The 18381-nt window shown below is 50.8% G+C and overlaps 1 protein-coding gene across 1 annotated transcript in view; it reads right to left on the bottom strand.

The window, feature by feature from the left end:
• ndp (norrin cystine knot growth factor NDP) overlaps window positions 1-17247 on the bottom strand; it is a 34015-nt gene extending 16768 nt beyond the window's left edge. The window contains exon 1 of the mRNA XM_035773612.2: window positions 16875-17247. The gene's annotated coding sequence lies outside the window, so the exon portion shown is untranslated. The remainder of the gene's footprint in view (window positions 1-16874) is intronic.
• Between the last annotated feature and the right edge of the window lie 1134 nt (window positions 17248-18381).

Genomic DNA, 18381 nt, shown 5'->3' with positions numbered 1-18381 from the left:
CAACAACACAGATGCCTGTGACGGGTCCTCTGTCGCCAACATCATATCCTCACAGACATATTGGCACACACATGATAAAACACGCTCGGACGGACAGACGGACAGACACCTGGACGGACAGACAGGCAGTGAGGACAGACAGACAGGCAGTGAGGACAGACAGACATTAGCCGTGTCAGGAAGCGTCCCCACCCTGTACCTTGGTTCACCTGCCCCACGCTTCCTGCTGATCTGTTCAGCAGCTCCTGGCCCACCACCGCTAAAGGCTAATAGACATAACATGACCTGATACTATATACACAACCACACACACACACACACACACCTTGTTTATGCTGGACTGCCATCCTCATTTTGTCCCCATTCAGTTCACATTGGGTCAACCCTTAGTATTTTTATGTCTGTATGTCTCTCTCTTTCTCACTCTCTTCTTCTCTTTCCACTGCTTTCCTACTTTGCTGTACCCCTGTACACCTGTACCCCTGTAACCCTGTACCCTTTGACAGAAATGCAGCTTAACAAAACGTTGGGTGTCATTGCCTGTTAGCTGCCAATACAACACTCCGTAGACAAAACTCATTCACCAGCAATAAACAGGCAACCACACACACCGTAATTGACATTGACAAGCCTCTTAGATCCCACTTAGTCTATCTGTGATTGCCAGTCTTATGAGCTTAGTGATCTAGTGACATCAACACATTGTCTCGCAGGGCAGCTAGGGCAGCTAAGACTGGGGGCTTCCAGAACAATATCAGGAGAATGAAGGGCAGGTGTGTGTCTATGTGTGTGTGCACATGCACATGCACTTGCAGGGGGAACCTTAAATTCCTGAGAATAATGGTTGGGATGAGGAACAAGTGTGTCTGAGTATGTGTGTCTGTGTGTGTGTGTCTGACTCCCCTTAATTGGGGGAGTTGTTTGAGGGCAGAGGGCCCGAGAGGGGTAAAGGGCAGACTGTGGTCCGCTCCCCCAACTCCCCCACACCTGCCCAGGACTCACATAACACACCTGCCCAGGACTCATATAACACACCTGTCCAGGACTCATATAACACACCTGCCCAGGACTCATATAACACACCTGCCCAGGACTCATATAACACCTGCCCAGGACTCATATAACACACCTGCCCAGGACTCATATAACACACCTGCCCAGGACTCATATAACACACCTGCCCAGGACTCATATAACACACCTGCCCAGGACTCATATAACACACCTGCCCAGGACTCATATAACACACCTGCCCAGGACTCATATAACACACCTGTCCAGGACTCATATAACACACCTGTCCAGGACTCATATAACACACCTGCCCAGGACTCATATAACACACCTGCCCAGGACTCATATAACACACCTGCCCAGGACTCATATAACACACCTGCCCAGGACTCATATAACACACCTGCCCAGGACTCATATAACACACCTGCCCAGGACTCATATAACACACCTGCCCAGGACTCATATATCACACCTGCCCAGGACTCATATAGCACACCTGCCCAGGACTCATATAACACACCTGCCCAGGACTCATATAACACACCTGCCCAGGACTCATATAACACACCTGCCCAGGACTCATATAACACACCTGCCCAGGACTCATATATCACACCTGCCCAGGACTCATATAGCACACCTGCCCAGGACTCATATAACACACCTGCCCAGGACTCATATAGCACACCTGCCCAGGACTCATATAACACACCTGCCCAGGACTCATATAACACACCTGCCCAGGATTTATATAACACTGGGTCTACACAAACAACAGGCTGTACCCTCTTCTCTTCACTGCTATTGATACTACGTAATGCCCAACAAGGTCTCACGGTGTGACTTCAATATTCAACATTTGTCCAGGGGTGGGGGGGGCCACAGGGATAAACATCAGATTTATACGGTTAAGTTTAGGCATTCATTCTGAATGGTCAAGAGTGAGGGTTAAGGATTAGGATAGGGCACTTAAAAAAGGTGAGTGCCTAGAACTGGGCCCCTCTGGGCCTCTCTGGTCCTCTCTGGGCCCCTCTGGGCCTCTCTGGGCTAGAGCTCGCGGCTTACGGTGGGCTGTTGGACAGTAACAGTGTGTGTCACTTCTCCATTCACCTCTCGTCACACCAAACATCTACATTGGCAGTCGAATCCCGTACGGTACAATCGGCTCGTTCATTTTGAATTACACTGAATTTTATTAAAGTAAACAACTCGGTTTTATTTCTATCACAGAAAGTTGCTAAGCATTGCCAGGCTTGATCCGTTGCCCTGCCTGCTGTCATTATTGTTATTATTATGCTGTAACTTTCCGTTTTGAGAAACATTTGATATTGAGAAGCAGTCAGACATGTCTGCTGTTATTGCTGTGGAAAAATACTGTACACCAAATACAGCTCTTAGTCTGTCTGTCTGTCTGTCTGTCTGTCTGTCTGTCTGTCTGTCTGTCTGTCTGTCTGTCTGTCTGTCTGTCTGTCTGTCTGTCTGTCTGTCTGTCTGTCTGTCTGTCTGTCTGTCTGCCTGCCTGCCTGCCTGCCTGCCTGCCTGCTTGCCTGCCTGCCTGTCTGTCTGTCTGTCTGTCTGTCTGTCTGTCTGTCTGTCTGTCTGAGACACTGCAGGTCTGTAGGATCCAGCGGCGCCAGGGCATGGCCCAGTCACCGACTGTCTCTCACCCAGTCACAGTGACCTGTCTAGGGGGTAGAGTGGAAAAGAAGTGGGGGTGGGGAGTAGGGTTTAGGGGTAGATAGCAGACCTAGATGAAATATGGATGGATAGGAGAGGTTAAGCGAGGGAACGAGGGGATAATGTAGGTTAGGGGGCTGAGAAGAGAGAGAAAGAGGGAGAGGGGGTATACAGTAGGTTGTTGAGGCACTTAAGATATAAGCCCCAGTAATGAGATAGTAAAACTATCAGCCATGTTCCCTCACACAAAACAAGTCCCCTTCAAGTGGGAAGTGGCCAAAACGAGTCCACTTACGAGGGGGGTCTTAGGGGCACAGGCTGGCTCCAAGAATGAGTTATCCAAAGTCATTATGATTCTCTTCCTAAAACAAGCAATGTTAAGATACAGGTTTGGGCAGTCTTATCCCTTCAGGGGCTTCACATCCAGTAGCTGGGAATAGGCTGTCCCTGGACTTGCCATCACACAACAGATTTGAGATTAGGCCCATTCTGGGCCGCCTATTAGCTCTCTGAAGAGGGGTCCTAGTCGTCTTGTTGGCCCATTAGTGCTGAGACATTCCTAACATTCAGGAGCCTAGGGGCCAACCCTCCACTGATACGCATGGAGACCCTTCACCTAGCCCCCCCCACACACACACACACACACACACACACACACACAAGCTCGCAGGCATAATGCAAGTACCCCTCACCCTAACTGCAAAAGGCCCTTGACATAATTCTACTCAACACAAACTGTACCCTGTTAGAAGACTGAACAGGATAAAGTAGCAAGCAGCATTGGGTTTAGTAACGCAGTAATAAGTGCAGACAAGTCCCCATTTTAGGGTTCAGTGATGTAATTCCTACCAGTTTCATTTAACTGTACATATCCATTTAGTGTCAACAGGGCACAAAACAAGCCCCACATAGCCCAAAGATATACTATTGATATCCACAGAGAATGCAGTCAATCTCAGGGCTTTAGCTAAATGAAACATTAAGACATAAAACCATCCAAAACATCCCTTTGGGGGAAATAAATAACTTATTAAAGCAGTGAGAAGGAAGGGACGAGATTAGTTTGTTGCGTTTTTCCCATGCTATGGTTGGAGCCACTCACATACAGGCACACACACACACACACACACACACACACACACACACACACACACACACACACACACACACACACACACACACACACACACACACACACACACACACACACACACACACACACACACACATATACATACTACATACACTGATACACTGAGCTAACTACTGGACCTCCAGGTGACTGCAGACCAGGAGTTTCTGTGCTAAGCTGAGGCAGACAGGGGTACTGGATGATTTCACTCACCACATTCCCACCTAGTTTAACTTCACAATATGTGTTGTTGTTGCTGTCAGTGAGTTGTGTTGAGGTATAAACATCGCTGCCCACCTCTCTTTTGTGTCTTTAGCTGGAGAGTGGAGTCAAATGCTGAGGGATCCTCTCCTCTTTATCTGTTTGTTGGAAGCAGTTGTTGTGGGGACTTGTCTGTCTGTCTCCCTAGGCAACTGCTGCCTGCCAGTTGTACAACTGCAGTGGAGGACAGAGAGTGTTGGGGGAGTTTTTGTAGTAGAAATGTTGTTGTCAGTTATTTTATCTATCTCTTCCCTCTTTATATAATTCTTCCCCTCTCTAAATTCTGCAGCATCTCCAATTATATTCATCTCTGTACCTCCCCCCTCTCCCTTACTCTGTTTCTCTCCCTCACTCTGTCTCTCTCCCTCACTCTGTCTCTCTCCCTCACTCTGTCTCTCTCCCTCACTCTCTCTCTCCCTCACCCTGTCTCTCTATTTCACTCTGTCTCTCCCTCTATCTGTCTCTCTCCTTCTGTCTCTCTCCCTCACTCTCTCTCCCTCCTTCTGTCTCTCTCCCTCACCCTGTCTCTCTACTTCACTCTGTCTCTCCCTCTGTCTGTCTCTCTCCCTCTGTCTCTCTCCCTCCCTCTGTTTCTCTCCCTCACTCTGTTTCTCTCCCTCACTTTGTCTCTCTCCCTCTGTCTGTCTCTCTCCCTCACTCTGTCTCTCTCCCCCACTCTCTCTCTCCCTCACTCTATCTCTCTCCCTCACTCTCTCTCCCTCCTTCTGTCTCTATCCCTCACCCTGTCTCTCTCCCTCCCACTGTCTCTCCCTCTGTCTGTCTCTCTCCCTCCTTCTGTCTCTCTCCCTCCCACTGTCTCTCTCCCTCCCACTGTCTCTCTCCCTCCCACTGTCTCTCCCTCTGTCTGTCTCTCTCCCTCCTTCTGTCTCTCTCCCTCCATCTGTCTCTCTCCCTCCCACTGTCTCTCTCCCTCACCCTGTCTCTCTCCCTCCCACTGTCTCTCTCCCTCACCCTGTCTCTCTCCCTCCCACTGTCTCTCCCTCTGTCTGTCTCTCTCCCTCCATCTGTCTCTCTCCCTCCCACTGTCTCGCTCCCTTCATCTGTCTCTCTCCCTCCCACTGTCTCTCTCCCTCCCACTGTCTCTCCCTCTGTCTGTCTCTCGCCCTCCATCTGTCTCTCTCCCTCCCACTGTCTCTCTCCCTCCATCTGTCTCTCTCCCTCCCACTGTCTCTCTCCCTCCATCTGTCTCTCTCCCTCCCACTGTCTCTCTCCCTCCATCTGTCTCTCTCCCTCCCACTGTCTCTCTCCCTCCATCTGTCTCTCTCCCTCCCACTGTCTCTCTCCCTCCATCTGTCTCTCTCCCTCCCACTGTCTCTCTCCCTCCATCTGTCTCTCTCCCCCACTGTCTCTCTCCCTCCATCTGTCTCTCTCCCTCCCACTGTCTCTCTCCCTCCATCTGTCTCTCTCCCTCCCACTGTCTCTCTCCCTCCATCTGTCTCTCTCCCTCCCACTGTCTCTCTCCCTCACCCTGTCTCTCTCCCTCCATCTGTCTCTCTCCCTCCCACTGTCTCTCTCCCTCACCCTGTCTCTCTCCCTCCATCTCTCTCCCTCCATCTGTCTCTCTCCCTCTGTCTGTCTCTCTCCCTCCATCTGTCTCTCTCCCTCCCACTGTCTCTCTCCCTCCATCTGTCTCTCTCCCTCCCACTGTCTCTCTCCCTCCCACTGTCTCTCTCCCTCCATCTGTCTCTCTCCCTCCATCTGTCTCTCTCCCTCCATCTGTCTCTCTCCCTCCCTCTGTCTCTCTCCCTCCATCTGTCTCTCTCCCTCCATCTGTCTCTCTCCCTCCCACTGTCTCTCTCCCTCACCCTGTCTCTCTCCCTCCATCTCTCTCCCTCCATCTGTCTCTCTCCCTCTGTCTGTCTCTCTCCCTCCATCTGTCTCTCTCCCTCCCACTGTCTCTCTCCCTCCATCTGTCTCTCTCCCTCCCACTGTCTCTCTCCCTCCATCTGTCTCTCTCCCTCCATCTGTCTCTCTCCCTCCATCTGTCTCTCTCCCTCCCACCGTCTCTCTCCCTCCCCCTGTCTCTCTCCCTCCCACTGTCTCTCTCCCTCCCCCTGTCTCTCTCCCTCCCACTGTCTCTCTCCCTCCATCTGTCTCTCTCCCTCCATCTGTCTCTCTCCCTCCCACTGTCTCTCTCCTCCATCTGTCTCTCTCCCTCTCTCTCCCTCACCCTGTCTCTCCCTCCCACTGTCCTCTCCCTCCATCTGTCTCTCTCCCTCCATCTGTCTCTCCTCCATCTGTCTCTCTCCCTCCCACTGTCCTCTCCCTCACCCTGTCTCTCTCCCTCCCACTGTCTCTCTCCCTCACCCTGTCTCTCTCCCTCCCACTGTCTCTCTCCCTCCATCTGTCTCTCTCCCTCCATCTGTCTCTCTCCCTCACCCTGTCTCTCTCCCTCCATCTGTCTCTCTCCCTCCATCTGTCTCTCTCCCTCCCACTGTCTCTCTCCCTCCCTCTGTCTCTCTCCCTCCATCTGTCTCTCTCCCTCCATCTGTCTCTCTCCCTCCCACTGTCTCTCTCCCTCCATCTGTCTCTCTCCCTCCCACTGTCTCTCTCCCTCCATCTGTCTCTCTCCCTCCCACTGTCTCTCTCCCTCCCCCTGTCTCTCTCCCTCCCACTGTCTCTCTCCCTCCATCTGTCTCTCTCCCTCCATCTGTCTCTCTCCCTCCATCTGTCTCTCTCCCTCCCACTGTCTCTCTCCCTCACCCTGTCTCTCTCCCTCCCACTGTCTCTCTCCCTCCATCTGTCTCTCTCCCTCCATCTGTCTCTCTCCCTCCATCTGTCTCTCTCCCTCCCACTGTCTCTCTCCCTCACCCTGTCTCTTCCTCCCACTGTCTCTCCCTCCATCTGTCTCTCTCCCTCCATCTGTCTCTCTCCCTCCCACTGTCTCTCTCCCTCCATCTGTCTCTCTCCCTCCCACTGTTTCTCTCCCTACATCTGTCTCTCTCCCTCCATCTGTCTCTCCCTCCCACTGTCTCTCTCCTCGCTCTGTCTCTCTCCCTCCATCTGTCTCTCTCCCTCCATCTGTCTCTCTCCCTCCCACTGTCTCTCCCTCCATCTGTCTCTCTCCCTCCCACTGTTTCTCTCCCCATCCATCTGTCTCTCTCCCTCCCACTGTCTCTCTCCCTCACCCTGTCTCTCTCCCTCCCACTGTCTCTCTCCTCCATCTGTCTCTCTCCCTCCATCTGTCTCTCTCCCTCCATCTGTCTCTCTCCCTCCCACTGTCTCTCCCTCCATCTCCTCTCTCCTCCCACTGTCTCTCTCCCTCCCACTGTCTCTCTCCCTCCATCTGTCTCTCTCCCTCCCACTGTCTCTCTCCCTCCATCTGTTTCTCTCCCTACATCTGTCTCTCTCCCTCCATCTGTCTCTCTCCCTCCCACTGTCTCTCTCCCTCACCCTGTCTCTCTCCCTCCATCTCTCTCCCTCCATCTGTCTCTCTCCCTCCATCTGTCTCTCTCCCTCCCACTGTTTCTCTCCCTACATCTGTCTCTCTCCCTCCATCTGTCTCTCTCCCTCCCACTGTCTCTCTCCCTCGCCCTGTCTCTCTCCCTCCCACTGTCTCTCTCCCTCCATCTGTCTCTCTCCCTCCCACTGTCTCTCCCTCCATCTGTCTCTCTCCCTCCCACTGTCTCTCTCCCTCCATCTGTCTCTCTCCCTCCCACTGTCTCTCTCCCTCCATCTGTCTCCTCTCCCCACTGTCTCTCTCCCTCCCACTGTCTCTCTCCCTCCATCTGTCTCTCTCCCTCCCACTGTCTCTCTCCCTCCATCTGTCTCTCTCCCTCCCACTGTCTCTCTCTCCCTCACTCCTGTCTCTCTCCCTCCATCTGTCTCTCTCCCTCCCACTGTCTCTCTCCCCTCACCCTGTCTCTCTCCCTCCATCTCTCTCTCCCTCCATCTGTCTCTCTCCCTCTGTCTGTCTCTCTCCCTCCATCTGTCTCTCTCCCTCCCACTGTCTCTCTCCCTCCATCCCACTGTCTCTCTCCCTCCCACTGTCTCTCCCTCCATCTGTCTCTCTCCCTCCATCTGTCTCTCTCCCTCCATCTGTCTCTCTCCCTCCATCTGTCTCTCTCCCTCCATCTGTCTCTCTCCCTCCATCTGTCTCTCTCCCTCCCACTGTCTCTCTCCCTCACCCTGTCCCTCCATCTGTCTCTCTCCCTCTGTCTGTCTCTCTCCCTCCATCTGTCTCTCTCCCTCCCACTGTCTCTCTCCCTCCATCTGTCTCTCTCCCTCCCACTGTCTCTCTCCCTCCATCTGTCTCTCTCCCTCCATCTGTCTCTCTCCCTCCATCTGTCTCTCTCCCTCCCACCGTCTCCCCTCCCACTGTCTCTCTCCCTCCCACTGTCTCTCTCCCTCCATCTGTCTCTCTCCCTCCATCTGTCTCTCTCCCTCCATCTGTCTCTCTCCCTCCATCTGTCTCTCTCCCTCCCACTGTCTCTCTCCTCACCCTGTCTCTCTCCTCCCACTGTCTCTCTCCTCACCCTGTCTCTCTCCCTCCCACTGTCTCTCTCCCTCCATCTGTCTCTCTCCCTCCATCTGTCTCTCTCCCTCCATCTGTCTCTCTCCCTCCCACTGTCTCTCTCCTCACCCTGTCTCTCTCCCTCCCACTGTCTCTCTCCTCGCCCTGTCTCTCTCCCTCCCACTGTCTCTCTCCCTCCATCTGTCTCTCTCCCTCCATCTGTCTCTCTCCCTCACCCTCTCTCCCTCCATCTGTCTCTCTCCCTCCATCTGTCTCTCTCCCTCCCCTCTCCCTCCCACTGTCCCTCTCCCTCCATCTGTCTCTCTCCCTCCATCTGTCTCTCTCCCTCCCACTGTCTCTCTCCCTCCATCTGTCTCTCCCTCCCACTGTCTCTCTCCCTCCATCTCTCTCCCTCCCACTGTCTCTCTCCCTCCCACTGTCTCTCTCCCTCCCACTGTCTCTCTCCTCCATCTGTCTCTCCCTCCATCTGTCTCTCTCCCTCCATCTGTCTCTCTCCCTCCCACTGTCTCTCTCCCTCACCCTGTCTCTCTCCCTCCCACTGTCTCTCTCTCCCTCCATCTGTCTCTCTCCCTCCATCTGTCTCTCTCCCTCCATCTGTCTCTCTCCCTCCCACTGTCTCTCTCCTCACCCTGTCTCTCTTCCTCCCACTGTCTCTCCCTCCATCTGTCTCTCTCCCTCCATCTGTCTCTCTCCCTCCCACTGTCTCTCTCCCTCCATCTGTCTCTCTCCCTCCCACTGTCTCTCTCCCTCCCACTGTCTCTCTCCCTCCATCTGTCTCTCTCCCTCCCACTGTCTCTCTCCTCCATCTGTTTCTCTCCCTACATCTGTCTCTCTCCCTCCATCTGTCTCTCTCCCTCCCACTGTCTCTCTCCCTCCATCTGTCTCTCTCCCTCCATCTGTCTCTCTCCCTCCATCTGTCTCTCTCCTCCATCTGTCTCTCTCCCTCCCACTGTCTCTCTCCCTCACCCTGTCTCTCTTCCTCCACTGTCTCTCTCCCTCCATCTGTCTCTCTCCCTCCATCTGTCTCTCTCCCTCCCACTGTCTCTCTCCCTCCATCTGTCTCTCTCCCTCCCACTGTCTCTCTCCCTCCCACTGTCTCTCTCCCTCCATCTGTCTCTCTCCCTCCCACTGTCTCTCTCCCTCCATCTGTCTCTCTCCCTCCATCTGTCTCTCTCCCTCCATCTGTCTCTCTCCCTCCCACTGTCTCTCTCCCTCCCCCTGTCTCTCTCCCTCCCACTGTCTCTCTCCCTCCATCTGTCTCTCTCCCTCCATCTGTCTCTCTCCCTCCCACTGTCTCTCTCCCTCCCCCTGTCTCTCTCCCTCCCTCTGTCTCTCTCCCTCCATCTGTCTCTCTCCCTCCCACTGTCTCTCTCCCTCACCCTGTCTCTCTCCCTCCCACTGTCTCTCTCCCTCCATCTGTCTCTCTCCCTCCCTCTCCCTCCCACTGTACAACAATGTTTTCTGAACACCCTCCTCCATTGTTTCACCAGCTTTTAATAAACTAAAGGGCAGATTCTTTAGGGAGGGGAGGGGTGTGTACACCACACACACACACAGGCACACACACACAGGCACACAGGCACACACACACACACACACACACACACACACACACACACACACACACACACACACACACACACACACACACACACACACACACACACACACACACACACACACACACACACACACACAGAGACCCATGGCATTCCTCTTACACTACACGGACACCCTTCAAAGCTAAGCCCCTCACTAAATATATCCCCCTGGTAGAGATAAGACAAATAGTGTGGATTTGAGGCCAGTGTTCAGCCAATGACAGGCGGACGTGGGAGCAAGGCTAAGCTAATGTTAGCTTTACAATTTAGGCTTCTCAGAAACACCACTGGCTAGCAAGAGAGAGACAGAGAGAGAAAGAGCGAAGACCTGCAAGTGTGTGTTTGTGTGTTTGTGTGTGTGTGTGTGTGTGTGTGTGTGTGTGTGTGTGTGTGTGTGTGTGTGTGTGTGTGTGTGTGTGTGTGTGTGTGTGTGTGTGTGTGTGTGTGTGTGTGTGTGTGTTTTAGGTGGTCCAGTGCACCCCTCTGATCCCGTTAACTTTGCTTTGATCCTGTTAACCTTGCTTTGATCTGAGTGGACCTCCTCATCCTAGGGCTCAGTAGTTAAGACCCTGTAACCCCAGTCACTGTCTGATGATCAAATCTATGGACCTGGACTCTATGTACCCAACAACACCACTCAGGAGTCTTTAGACTAATCACACGCCCATTTGATAACATCATACTGAACACAGTGGCAGACACTGTTTTCATACTGAACACAGAAAATGAAGGGCCAAGCTTGAGTAGCGGTGGTGCTGCACTGAATTATAGCCATGTGATGAGCAACCTCAACCTTACCTTTAACAGCCTCTAGTATCAAACGTAGGCTTTTGTCTAGGCTTCAGCTCAGTGGGCTAATGCAGTCTTGAAGGGTGTAGACAGGCCAGATTTGATATCTGGTTGTTTGTACGACTCACCCAAGCCTCTCCAGGTTCTCCTTTACCCAAATCCAGATAGCAGATGTTCTGAAAGAGCTGCAAAACCTGGACCGTACAAATCAGCTGGGCTTGATAATCTGGACCCGCTATTTCTGAAACTATCTGCCGCCATTGTCGCAACCCCTATTACCAGCCTGTTCAACCTCTCTTTCATATCGTCTGAGATCCCCAAGGATTGAAAGCTGCCGCAGTCATCCCCTCTTCAAAGGGGAGACACCTGGACCCAAACTGCTATAGACCTATATCCATCCTGCCCTGCCTATCTAAGGTCTTCGAAAGCCAAGTCAACAAACAGGTCACTGACCATCTCGAATCCCACCGTACCTTCTCCGCTGTGCAATCTGGTTTGTCACGGGTGCACCTCAGCCACACTCAAGGTACTAAATGATATCATAACCGCCATCGATAAAAGACAGTACTGTGCAGCCGTCTTCATCGACCTCGCCAAGGCTTTCGACTCTGTCAATCACCAAATTCTTATCGGCAGACTCAACAGCCTCGGTTTTTCGGATGACTGCCTTGCCTGGTTCACCAATTACTTTGCAGACAGAGTTCAGTGTGTCAAATCGGAGGGCATGCTGTCCGGTCCTCTGGCAGTCTCTATGGGGGTGCCACAGGGTTCAATTCTCGGGCCGACTCTTTTCTCTGTATATATCAATGATGTTGCTCTTGCTGCGGGCGATTCCTGATCCACCTCTACGCAGACGACACCATTCTATATACTTTCGGCCCGTCATTGGACACTGTGCTATCCAACCTCCAAACGAGCTTCAATGCCATACAGCACTCCTTCCGTGGCCTCCAACTGCTCCTAAACGCGAGTAAAACCAAATGCATGCTTTTCAACCGATCGCTGCCTGCACCCGCATGCCCGACTAGCATCACCACCCTGGATGGTTCCAACCTTGAATATGTGGACATCTATAAGTACCTAGGTGTCTGGCTAGACTGCAAACTCTCCTTCCAGACTCACATCAAACATCTCCAATCAAAAATCAAATCCAGAGTCGGCTTTCTATTCCGCAACAAAGCCTCCTTCACTCACGCTGCCAAGCTTACCCTAGTAAAACTGACTATCCTACCGATCCTCGACTTCGGCGATGTCATCTACAAAATGGCTTCCAACACTCTACTCAGCAAACTGGATGCAGTCTATCACAGTGCCATCCGTTTTGTCACTAAAGCACCTTATACCACCCACCACTGCGACTTGTATGCTCTAGTCGGCTGGCCCTCACTACATATTGTCGCCAGACCCACTGGCTCCAGGTCATCTACAAGTCCATGCTAGGTAAAGCTCCGCCTTATCTCAGTTCACTGGTCACGATGGCAACACCCATCCGTAGCACGCGCTCCAGCAGGTGTATCTCACTGATCATCCCTAAAGCCAACACCTCATTTGGCCGCCTTTCGTTCCAGTACTCTGCTGCCTGTGACTGGAACGAATTGCAAAAATCGCTGAAGTTGGAGACTTTTATCTCCCTCACCAACTTCAAACATCAGCTATCCGAGCAGCTAACCGATCGCTGCAGCTGTACATAGTCTATTGGTAAATAGCTCACCCTTTTCACCTACCTCATTCCCATACTGTTTTTATACTGTTTTTATTTATTTACTTTTCTGCTCTTTTGCACACCAATATCTCTACCTGTACATGCCCATCTGATCATTTATCACCAGTGTTAATCTGCAAAATTGTATTATTCGCCTACCTCCTCATGCCTTTTGCACACATTGTATATAGACTGCCCATTTTTTCTACTGTGTTATTGACTTGCTAAATTGTTTACTCCATGTGTAACTCTGTGTTGTCTGTTCACACTGCTATGCTTTATCTTGGCCAGGTCGCAGTTGCAAATGAGAACTTGTTCTCAACTAGCCTACCTGGTTAAATAAAGGTGAAATAAAAAAAAAAATAAAATAAAATAAAGAAGACCTTACCACAGAGCTCTACATCCATTCATCAATCCATCCATCCGTCCGTCCGTCCGTCCGTCCAGCCATCCATCCATCCGTCCGTCTGTCTGTCTGTCTGTCTGTCTGTCTGTCTGTCTGTCTGTCTGTCTGTCTGTCTGTCTGTCTGTCTGTCTGTCCGTCTGTCCGTCCGTCTGTCCGTCTGTCCGTCTGTCCGTCCGTCCGTCCGTCTGTTCCACACATTTTCTTCTACAGTCACTATCTGGCACATTGTTTCACTGATAGAATTACATTACTGTGCGTGCAGTGTGTTCATTAGTCAAAGGCACATTCCTGCTACAGTGAGACATAACAAACTGGCCATCTGAGATTCGCCACAGTCCAAATAAATAGACACACACACAGGTGTGCTATGGTGGGAGAACGCAATATCCCCCTCATAGATGGATGGACACACACATGCCTACACGCATGCACGGTATGCACGCACGCACACACATACAGACACACACACACACACATCGGTCGGACTCCACATGTGTCTGGAGAAGTGTGTGACGCTTCAAACACACCTCCGCTCCTCCTACTCCTCTCCAAACAATTCTAGATCAGTCATTTCACACCACAGAGGACACACGCATGCACATACACACACACACTTTTTGCACAAACTGTTTCTCAGCTGGTGTCATTGGCTTCTACTGAAGTGAGATGTCTGGATGGAAGTATGCGTTGTTTCTTTCTCTCTGTCTCTCTCTCTATCCATCACTGTCTCTCTTTCTCTCTCACCACCTCCTTCCATGTCTCTGTGTCTGTCTCTCTGTCTCTCTCTCCCACCTCCTCTCTGTCTATCTCTATATACTGTTTTCCAATCTTTCATTCTCTCCCTCTCTCTCTCTATCTCCTTGTCTTTCTTTCTGTCTGTTTGTCTCCTCCTTCGTGACCCCTCCTCATCTCTGTCTCTGTCTCTCACTGTCTCTGTCTCTCACTGTCTCTGTCTCTGTCTCTCTCTCTCTCTATCTCTCTCTCAAACTCTCTGTGTGTTAGATGAATGTAGTAGTGTAGGAAGGACTGTAACTCATCTATCATATCTACCTACCACAGAGTCCATTATAACTGTCATCAAGTTCACACACAGCATGAGGCCATAACCCAGTTCTAAACCTGACGCACGCAATCACAACCGCCCTTGCTGTCTCTGCCTGGCCGGTTCCCCTCTTTCCACTGGGATTCTCTGCCTCTAACCCTGTTACGGGGCTGAGTCACTGGCTTGCTGGGGCTCTCTCGTGCCGTCCCTGGGGGGTGCGTCACCTGGGTGGGGTTGATTCACTGTTGTGGTCGGCCTGTCTGGGTTGCCCCCCTTGGGTTGTACCGTGGCGGAGATCTTTGTGGGCTATACTCGGCCTTGTCTCAGGATGGTAAGTTGGTGGTTGAAGATATCCTCTAGTGGTGTGGGGGATGTGCTTTGGCAAAGTGGGTGGGGTTATATCCTTCCTGTTTGGCCCTGTCCGGGGTGTCCTCGGATGGGGCCACAGTGTCTCCTGACCCCTCCTGTCTCAGCCTCCAGTATTTATGCTGCAGTAGTTTATGTGTCGGGGGCTAGGGTCAGTTTGTTATATCTGGAGTACTTCTCCTGTCCTATTCGGTGTCCTGTGTGAATCTAAGTGTGCGTTCTCTAATTCTCTCCTTCTCTCTTTCTTTCTCTCTCTCGGAGGACCTGAGCCCTAGGACCATGTCCCAGGACTACCTGACATGAGGACTCCTTGCTGTCCCCAGTCCACCTGGCCATGCTCCTGCTCCAGTTTCAACTGACCTGAGCCCTAGGACCGTGCCCCAGGACTACCTGACATGAAGGCTCCTTGCTGTCCCCAGTCCACCTGACTGTGCTGCTGCTCCAGTTTCAACTGTTCTGCCTTATTATTATTCGACCATGCTGGTCATTTATGAACATTTGAACATCTTGGTCATGTTCTGTTATAATCTCTACCCGGCACAGCCAGAAGAGGACTGGCCACCCCACATAGCCCGGTTCCTCTCTAGGTTTCTTCCTAGGTTTTGGCCTTTCTAGGAGTTTTTCCTAGCCACTGTGCTTTTACACCTGCATTGTTTGCTGTTTGGGGTTTTAGGCTGGGTTTCTGTACAGCACTTTGAGATATCAGCTGATGTACGAAGGGCTATATAAATAAATTTGATTTGATTTGATTTGACACAGACCCACACACACACACCACAAATGACATGTCCCTAGGCTACATCATTCACACACAACATACTTCGCCTCTCAATACAAACTCCCTCCACACCCTCACATAAACACACACTCTCCCTCCACACACCACCTTGTACAAACGTCCACATGCACACCTTCTAGTTATGTCATCTTCTGTCTGTCTGTCTGTCTGTCTGTCTGTCTGTCTGTCTGTCTGTCTGTCTGTCTGTCTGTCTGTCTGTCTGTCTGTCTGTCTGTCTGTCTGTCTGTCTGTGTCTGTCTGTCTCCCTAGGCAACTGCTGCCTGCCAGTCCCACAACTGCAGTGGAGGAGATGGAGGTATGGGGGAGTTTTTGTAGGTAGAAATGTTGTTGTCTGTTATGTTTCTCTCTCTTCTCCCTCTAAAATTCTTCTCTCCCTCTCTAAATTCTGCGGCATCGTCGACTCTCTTTCTCTCTGCCCCTCCCTCCCTCCCTCCCTCCCTCCCTCCCTCCCTCCCTCCCTCCCTCCCTCCCTCCCTCCCTCCCTCCCTCCCTCCCTCCCTCCCTCCCTCCCTCCTTCCTTCCTTCCTTCCTTCCTTCCTTCCTTCCTTCCTTCCTTCCTTCCTTCACTCCCTCCCTCCCTCCCTCCCTCCCTCCCTCTGCCCTACAGTGACATTCTGATGTATATGTCTACCTTCATATTGAGTAATAAAATACTTCCAACAACATTACATAGTTTGTATTACAATATCTACCCATGTGAGTGGTTGTAGTATACCACATACCAGTCCACTATGTCATCATCACAGTCCTTAAAGGCTAAAACTGATTTCTGGTCATTTTTATGAGTCATATACAACCATTGATTCTTGAAGAATGTAAATGCTATATCATTACCCAAAAGGCAGGGCTTCATTTTGTGTAATAAGTCTTTGGAAACAAACAATGTATAGTTTCAAAACATTTCATTTTGGTTAATGCGTCAATCCTCAGCCCCAGTATGCTTTTAACCAGAACAGTGCCTGAGCACATAGGATAGAAATACCTCAGCAGAGTTGGAGAGAATACATACCTGAGATAGTACATGTCTGGATGACTAGGCAATGAGCTGACGCAGCCAGGCAGCATCTAAACCAATTCCTCAATCACCCTTTACTGGTTCTGAACATACTGCTATTATATGTAGTCTACCTATTGATGGATGGTATGACAGTACATTCACTTATGTACCTGTGTAGTACATTATAAGCTGAGGCAATCAGTTAAACAATGCTGTTTTTGTAATTACGCTACTTTCAGTTTGAACATGAACCGGTTACTGGTAATATACCTTTTCCATGGAAAATATGATAGCATACCTATTCTGTCTATCTGCATAGGAAATGGCTAAGTGGAGCCCCCATGCTTAACTTCACAAATAGAAAATACATAAAAAATGCTTTAAACGAAGGTATCAACCATTCATTACACTGCTTATTGCCCCATACATGCAGATTACGATGGAATTACAGTTTTTAACAATAAACCAAAGTGCGGAGGACACCCAGTGATCGTAAGCCTCAAATCCAGAGAAGGTGAACAGATCCTCGGTTGCGACCGAGAGGAGTCCTGGGTCACCTCCAGATCTCTAGTGGTCCATGGTGGTCTTACCTTCAACCGGCCACCGCAGACAGAAAGACAGGAATATCCAACAGCTGCGGCTGATCGGACACAGCCAGTGGAGTCTCCTTTCCACAATCTCTTTTCAATACCTCTGTCTTTCACTTGCTCCCCTTCTCTCTTCGTCTCTCACACAGACTTGCGCTGACTGATCGTGTGAGCTCTGCTCTCCACCTCGCTCTTTCATTCGCTCACTCCGTCTCTCTCTGCTCTCCCTCACTCTCGTTCTGCTCACTCAATCACTCACTCATTCTCTCTCTCTCTCCCTCTCTCTCTCTCTCTCTCTCTCTCTCTCTCTCTCTCTCGAACCCTTTCTCTGTTATTCTCTCTACCTCTCCCTTTCTTTCTATTTCTCTCTCTCTCTCTCTTTATCTCTATGCATGTCTCTGTCTTTCTCACACCCTCCCTATATGACAGGGGAAACGGAAAGCGAATGGGTTGGATGCTATGCGTTGGAGGATGGTGGTCAGATGTGGAACGTGACACAGCAAACATACATCACACACAAACACACACATACACCAGCTGACACACCGACACGCTCCCGCAAGGCAAATTGGTATTCCAGGTCCGGACTGCTGTGCTCTGCTTACGACATCAGAGAGCTGACCAAAAGCCTGGGCCAGTTTTACGAAGCTGGGGTTATAAAACTGTTAGCAGAATTAGCTTATTTGGGTTGGGGTGAGGAGGGGGAGGGAGCGAAGCGGGGCTGGGGGGGTGCACTGTAACTTACCTCTGCTGGCTGTACCGGTAGAAGCCTCTGGTCACAAGTCAGAGTGAAATGAAGAATAGGATCATCCTCTAATTTGACAAACAACTGAAAAAAGGGAAACAACAGTAGGTTTCTTGTGTTTGCTATGTCAGTACCCCCCCTGCAATTTTACCAGGTTGTTTTTGTAAAGATCATTTATTGTGGAGAAACACCCAGTTAATTGTCCTGTCCTAAACTGTCTTGACAGGGAGATAGACAGCCTGAAGACAATAAGACAATAACATAAGATGGGTGACAGATGCAGGATGAGTAATGATAGATGATAAAATGTAATGAGCCATTTTGAAGCAGAGACCATCGTTAGTGAGAAACAGTAGTAGTCATACCTTCTCCCAAGGCGGACACAGACGCTGCCAAAAATATTACATCTTTCATGTCTCTTTTCTGAAGGCATTTGTGAAATTTTTACACAATTTGAGACACAAAGAGAAGATCAATATGATATGACTAGGAATACTGGCATCAGCGTTGAGAATATAATCTGCTAAATGAGGTATGGATCTCATCCACAAAGACCAAGTTTAGAGTAGAGCAAGGGAGAGACAGAGAGAGAGAGAGAGACAGAGAGAGAGAGCGAGAGAGAGAGAGAGAGAGAGCGAGAGAGACAGAGAGAGAGAGAGAGAGAGAGAGAGAGAGAGAGAGAGAGAGAGAGAGAGAGAGAGAGAGAGAGAGAGAGAGAGAGAGAGAGAGAGAGAGAGAGAGAGAGAGAGAGAGAGAGAGAGAGAG

This window comes from Oncorhynchus keta, chromosome 7 (genome assembly GCF_023373465.1).
Source record: "Oncorhynchus keta strain PuntledgeMale-10-30-2019 chromosome 7, Oket_V2, whole genome shotgun sequence".
In the NCBI taxonomy this organism is placed as follows: domain Eukaryota; kingdom Metazoa; phylum Chordata; class Actinopteri; order Salmoniformes; family Salmonidae; genus Oncorhynchus; species Oncorhynchus keta.
Note: the sequence above shows the minus strand (reverse complement) of the source record. Positions and strands in the feature narration are given on the sequence as shown.